This window comes from Euprymna scolopes, chromosome 17, assembly GCF_053919585.1.
Source record: "Euprymna scolopes isolate OS-2025 chromosome 17, ASM5391958v1, whole genome shotgun sequence".
Taxonomy (NCBI): Eukaryota; Metazoa; Mollusca; class Cephalopoda; order Sepiida; family Sepiolidae; genus Euprymna; species Euprymna scolopes.
Window position 1 is genome coordinate 21,727,945 of NC_136498.1, and position 7,536 is coordinate 21,735,480.

The 7,536-nt window shown below is 33.9% G+C and overlaps 1 protein-coding gene and 1 pseudogene across 1 annotated transcript in view; both read left to right on the forward strand.

Annotated features, from left to right (window-relative positions):
- LOC145296709 (muscle, skeletal receptor tyrosine protein kinase-like) overlaps positions 1-7,536 on the forward strand; it is a 669,635-nt gene that overhangs the window by 437,452 nt on the left and 224,647 nt on the right. The gene's annotated exons all lie outside the window — the stretch shown is intronic.
- On the forward strand, positions 5,790-6,016 carry LOC145297144 (U2 spliceosomal RNA; annotated as a pseudogene).

Sequence of the window (7,536 nt, forward strand, 5' to 3'; positions counted from 1 at the left end):
CACAACTGCCAAGATCATCAGTGATGATACAAGAGAGACTGTTTATATCGGAATATTCTCTTAACTTTGAATTACTTTGATTTGTGTCTTTACTATAGAGCTTCGCCACGTATTTTAGAACAGAGTATACCCTTTCATTACAGTGTTAGCCAGATTTATAGTTTCAGGACCAGCATAATATCAATTATTATCGGGTCGATTCATCTCTTTCGTCGTCGTCATATAAATGTGTTTTTTTTTTTGTTGTTTTTTTTCAATATAATCTTGTTTATATGAAATGTTTACATAGTTGGAATCTGGTAGCCAGAAAACATGTCAAAACAACGTTAATCTACTTTTGGAAAAACGTTGTTGATGGATCTGTTTATATTGAGTTGCTTTCTGGTATCTGTTTTTATTTGTCTCTCTTGCAAATTTACACCAAGGTTGGATCTTTACCATTCCATTTTAGTCATTGTGCTGGCTTCCATATTCTTCTAGTAAAGCCTGTTTCACGTTTACATTTAGCAGTAGATTTACTTAAACTTAGGAACTTGCGATGCATGAGGCAACCAAAGCAAACCATCGTTTTCAATCTGAAGCCAGACTCACAGCGTGCCTCCAATTTCTTACCGTTATCTTCTTCCACTTAATTTTTGATTTTACTTTTCTTTTTTCAATCCGGGGTGGCGCACTTAGTTGGCAGTACTCTCCGGGAGTCAATCTTAGTGTATGCCTGACCGTTTGCAGCTTATTAGCGACACTATATGTTGGTTAGTGCTGTCTCTGACTTCTTTGTGATTGTTCGATTGGTCCATTTGATTCCTGGAGTCTTTTTAAGGCACTTGGAATCAAAAGCATCTAATTTTCTCCCTTGGGTGATTTTTAGATATCGGATTTCATTTTCATATAGCAGTGTACACAAGACGTTTCTTATAAAATCTTAATTTAGATGTGAAGATGATTTGTTGTTGTTGTTGTTGTTGTTTGTTTCTTCAGATTTGTTAGAAGCCTCCGTTCAGTCTCAAAAGACGATGAATATTCCCCTGTAAGAGTAATTGCGCATTTAATTATGATGCAAAGGTTGCGCAATTACCAACCACACTTCTCATGAATCGACACTGTCCAGGACGACTGAATAAGTGGAGAGCACATACACCACCTGGAATTCCCAAATGGTCACCCGTTTTAGTATTGACCACACTCAGCGTTGCTTAACTTCGTTGATTTAACGGGAACGGGCATGTCAACGCGATTATGCCGTATCTTATGTTATTACAGCAATAATAACTATTGTCAGGTCTTAACTTCAGAGTTGTTGGTGTTACCTTTCTGTTCCACATACTTTTTCTTAACATATCCCGAGAGAACTAACTTATCTAAATGTTCATCAGTAGTGTTGGGGCGATTAAGCCGAATCGGAATCGGAAAAATCGAAACTTTTGATGGTATGGAAATCGGAGAAACTTTTCCGATACCAAAACCGATTCTTTTAATTGACTTCTTTTTATTTATTCATTTTGTTTAAATAAAAATCTTTCACTGCTAGTAATAATGATAAAATAATGCATATTTGTTGATTTTTAGCAACAAGTAAACTAAAATCTGAAGATCATGCCTACAAGTTTTATGTTTACGTTTAAGAAAATATCTGCACATTTAATATATGCTTTTACGGTAATCGAGAAAAACAACTCTATAATCAACTATTTAGAGATTTATGAATAATCGGAATTAGAATCGGTAATTGTATCGGAATCGGTTTTAAAAAAGTAGAATCGTCTCGTCACTACTAAATAACAAAACATGAACACATTAAATTTACACAAAAATTACAGATTTTTCTCTGCATTAATAAAATTAAGAAACATCCGTATGTGACTGTGTATGTGTGTTTACGAAATAATATCCACCGTAATGCATTTCGATTTCTTAAAAATAAGCAAGTTTTAAATGTTTGTTTATAGCTGAGAGAAACAACTTCCTTTCTTAGTTTTTTTTTTAAATTTAAAAGGATTTAGAAACATTTTCATCTTCGAATTGAAAGTTTTTTTCTGGATTTGAAATTGTAAGTAAATCCTTATGGAAAGTTTATTTTTCGACTGTTAATTTTATAAACAGTTTATTAAAGCGAAATAAAAGTAGAGATTAACACAGTATTTTAATAGATTTAGTAATATTTTTATGAAAATTTGATTGAATCTATAAGTTTATTTTAGTTATCTCTTCCTTTTTTTTACACAGTGATCACCACTTATCAAGGCTCGGAAGCCACTCAGGGATAAGGGTTATTGCAAGTACATTACGTTAGTGTGGAGATTTGATGAAGTGTTTACTTAAGGGGGCGGTTCATTAGGAATTTGCTAACATTGGACTTGAACACATCCAAGTTGTAGTCCATAATGTTTGACACAGGGTCAAGTATGGGTTTCATGAAAGCGTTCGTATTGAACGAACTAGATCTGAACTTGGCTGCAATCAGCGTAAAGCGGGCCTGATCACTGAAAATGCACGAAAGAGACACTCACCTCAAACTTATCCCGTCGCATAAAATGAATTTGGAGAGAAATTTTTCACAGAAGAGTCAACGATGAGTGTTTTTTTATTATTATTTTTTGGAAGGGGGTGGATTTTTTAAAATATATATATATATATATTAATTATCTTTTCTCTTATTTCTTTCAAATAATTTTTTTTAATCATATCATCCCATGATGATGATAGATTCAGGCGCCTAAATCACGTTGGATGAGATAATAGCCCCTTCTCCTTCACACAGAGAATAGCACAATTTTCAAAAGCTACTTGACCTTGGAAACACAATTTACAGTTATTATTGTCCTCTTATTAAAGTTCATTATAAGATTAAAATGGAAATATTGTACGAATTTTGAAATGAAGAAAAATTCTTGATTCTTGCTTTTAATTTATCAAAAATACTGATTGCGCTTTTGAAAAGAAATGAAAAGATGTTATTTCTTCAATTTTCCTAATTTTATATTACTGTGCGTTATTTTTTTTTATATTTAATTAATTTTTGTGTGTAATTCTGGAAGTATAGGATGTGTGTGGATGGTGTGATGGTGGTATAATTTTTTTTAAGTATTTTTGAAAGTATGATTAATTTGACGAAACAAAGAAATCTGCTGTAAACGCTTTGTCATTACGTTCATTCTGTGATATAGAAAGATAGAAATGAGTTCGATAAGTGAATAGAAAGAGTAGGAGAGTGAGGAGGGGTAGTAAAAGAGAAAAGTGGCTGAGCATTGGAAGAGGAATGTAGAGAGAAACGAATAACTGAAAGAGAAAGCTGGGGGTTAAATTGAAGAAGAAAAACTAAAGCAGTAAAAGGAATGAAATACTAAAGGAAAGGGACGGGTAACGCACAAAAAAAAAAGAAATATAAAGATTAAAGAGAAGGAGTAGGAAAAGGATAGAAGTGGGCGAAATAAAGAGTAGCGGTGGGAGAAGAATAGAGGCGTAGAAGTGGAAGGGAATGAAGAGTAGAAGTGGGAGAAGAAATAAAGAGTAGAAGTGGGAGAAGAAATAAAGGGTATAAGTGCGAGAAGAAGAGTAGAAGTGGCAGAAGTGAGGAGTAGAAGTGCGAGATGGAATAATGAGTAGCAGACGATAAAAGCGTAGAAGTAAGAGAAAGGGGTAAAGCAAGAGCGTAAGAAAATGTAGATGAAAGAGTGGAAGAAAGGGTAAAAGTAGGAGATGATAAAAGAGTAGAAGTGGGAGAAAAACTAAAGAGTAGAAGTCAGAGAAGCAGTAATGAGTAAAAGTTAGAGATAAAGAGTAGAAGTGGGAGAAGATAAAAGTAGAGAGTGTAAAATTGAAAAAAAAAAAAGGAAAAACAAAAGTAGAAAGGAAAAAGAATAGAAGTGGATGAAGAAGGCATAGGAGTAAGAGAAGAATCGAAAATAATCATAATATTAAGAAAACAATAAAGGGTAGGAGGGGACAGAAGAAGAAGAAGAAGAAGAAGAAGAGGAGGAGGAGGAGGAGGAGGAGGAGGAAAAAGAAGAAGTTATAAGCAGTAGAATATCGAAATGACGTCAAAAAAGAAAGAATAAAAGTCGAATAGAAAAACGAAGAATTAGAATCTGGTTAAAAATCAAATGGAGTAAATAGCAAAGACGTAAATAATGACATTATGGCGTCGTGACAAATGTTTTCTTTCAAAATATATAAATCATACAAAATAATACAATAATACAAAAATACGAAATAATGCGGTTCAAAAGCGAAAAATGAATCCGAAAACCATGGTTTCAAAGAACAAGGTAAAACACTGCTGCTGCTTTTGTTGTTGTTGGTGTTCATGATGATGATGATTATGATATTGTTGATGATGATGGTGGTGTCAACGCGTTTTCATTGGTCTAGCAATTACTGTTTACATTTTGGCCTGTTCTTTACGCTTTCCTGTGATCCTAAACCATGCTCTCTTCTTTTTCATCATCATCCCTTCCCTCCTCGTGTTATCCCCGATGCACGCATACTGTCTCCGAGTTCTGATCGTGCTAATTACAGAGCTGAATGGTAGCTCTTATCGGTGCAAACAAACAAAAGCTATGGCATTTGATCCCAAATCAACCCAACCACTTCCTCGTGTTTACCTGCATACTTGCTTTATTTTGTTTTCATTCTTTAGTTTCCCATATTACTACACTTGCTCCGTTGGGTCAGTATTAGCTTTGTTGACCGGATTCCAATCCAGATACCATCAGTAATTATCACTTTCTTCACTATTTATTGCGTAAGCATGAAACTTTAGTATCTCTATGGATGAGAAATTATTAATATTTATTGAAAAATAGTATAGTTATAAGCCTCTTTGTTGAGCCCTATTCATAAATTGAGAATAAAGCGGTTAATTAGCATACGTGCATCATTCTAAACTTCCTGTTTGTTCGAATATTCTTTTTTTTTTACTCACGTTCACCCCTAACAAGATATATCGCCACTAGGACGTAAGACCGTGCCTAGGAAAGATTAACAAGATGTTGGTTTACGTCACATTTAAACTTCTGCATATCAGTACAGTCAGGAAAGTAGGTAGCAGGAAGGGAATTCCAAAGTCTAGCTGTTCGAGGGAAGAAACTATTAGAGTAGAACGCTTTCTGGCATTTAAGGATCCCAATAGTGAAGTGGTGAGATTTTGTTGCTAAGCGGATATATGTACGTCGAAGTGGTACAAGTACAACGAATTTATTAGAGCACATTCTATTAAAATACTTGTAAAACAGGCACAGATATGGAACTTTGCGGCGATGTGACAGAGGTTGGAGCTTAGTTGACAAAGTGGAACATTGATTAAAGACTATTTCTAAGACCCTGTCCAAGAGGAAGAGGCTAGTGGTAGATGCACCAGCCCAGATGTAGCAACAATACTCCATGCATAGGCGAATGGTGACCTTTTAGAGGCACAGGATACTCTCAGGTGTGATAGTCTTCTAGCTCAATAGAGAGAACCCACTTTCTTTGCAGCAGCCTTCGCAGTGTCCTCCATGTATATGTTCCAGTTAATTTTGTCCATGAATGTTAACCGAGGACTTTGAGGGGTAATTATCAGGGATTCTTAGATAACATTCTTGTTGACGTTTTATTATGACAATCCCGTTTATATGGCTACATAAGTATCTTAATTCACTTTCGTTTAAGTATTAATTCCTGATTGATAAAAGGAAGAGCGACAGCCCAGGTTTATTGGGTTTGAGCCTCTCGACCAGCGGTAATTATTACTTCTTGCGGCGCTGATTATTCGTAAGCACCAAACAGTAGTGTCTGTAGGTATAAAAATTATTAATACATCTTGGCCTTTTAGTCAAGATCAAGTGTAGTATCTGTTCTTCAGATGCCGCAATTCCATTTCTTGTTTTCTTTCGGTGGAGGAGAAATCCTTCACGACTGAGACAATTTTTATTTTTGTACCTTTTCTCCACGTTAAAAAACGACCCTGGTGTCTAACTCTGTCCCGTGGGGAGGCATAGTAAATAGGTACATTATTAATACATAATATACTGTAGGTATAAAAATTATTAATACATATTGAAAAATATTATATTTATCGACACATGTAAGATTTGTTATTATTTTTAGTGATATAAGCGATTGTTTATTTGTATTTAATTTTCCCTTTCATAAGCGATGATTGGGTTACCTCCCTTGTTTGTCTTGTGTTGCACCCCTTTTTAACAGGCTCTATTATTTGATTATTGAATATTAAATATCTAATTATTAAATATTTAAATGTTTACTCAAATAAAAGTTTATCTAGGGATATATGCGCAAGGGAACGAGCTTACAACTACGCAATCGGCAGTTTAGCGTTTTACTATTGAGCCACGCTATCTTGTCAGATGTAATGCACGACTGTTACCGCTTTTAAATGTAGCAACAACAGATCTTATATTTAAAAGCGATAAGAATCGTGCATTAAATCTGACAAGATGTCGTGGCTTAATTGTAAAACGCTAGACTGGCGATTTTGTAGTCGTGAGTTCAATTCTTTGCCAAGAAGTGCAACCATGCTGATGACGGGTGATACACAGAAACGCGTGCTCATGAATAAACTTTTAAGCACATTGAAATATTTAAATAAAATAAATATTTTAATATTTTACACACATACACACACACACATACATACATACATATATATGCATACATATATATAAATATATATATATATATATATAATGTAATGTATGATTTTTTTTAACTTTGAACTAATGTACCAGGTCAAGATGTCACAAGCTACCAGCTTCCTAACCTAAAATGCAACGAATATTAATGCTATTAATGCTATTGTTTGTTTTTGTCTTCATTCTGTAAAACTTAATCATATTCTACTAAAAGCCAAAACCAAACAAAACAAAAAGATTTTTCTATACAAAACAATCAAACCAAACTCAATCAATAAATACTTGAAGGTATAAAAAACGTGGAGCATAAAAAGTATAACTACACTCGAAACGGTTGATATGACGTAAAACAAAACAACCAGATAACATGAACAAATATTTGAAGATAAAAAAAAAATCAAGCCTAACATTCTTAGTCGAAAATTATTGGATTCGCCATTAAATAACTTGAAAAGTGTTGATATGCCGTAAAAATCACAACCAAAACAAAACTTAGCTTTACAAAAAGTTTACAATGTAAGAACTTTATAAAAGCAGAATATATATTCTCTATCTTCCCCCTCCCTCTCTCTGTATCTTTCTATCTATCTCTATCTTTCTCTTTCTCTTTGAATTTCCTCTTTTCTTCTCGTCATCTTCTTCCATTCCTTCCTTTCTCTACTTTTTTCTCTCGCTCTCTTTATTTTATTGTTTAAGCTATCTCTATTAATAATTTGCATCACTTCATTACAAAATTAAAGGATTTCATGAAGTCAGAATACTATGTGCTGTCATAATAGACCCTGTCCTTAACTCTCTATTTCACTCTCTCCCTATTTCCTCTATCTCTAGTTTCTTTTCCTCTCTCTCATCTTTCTTTCTTTCTTTCTTTATATTTCTTCCTTTTTTTTTACTTGCCTCCACATGA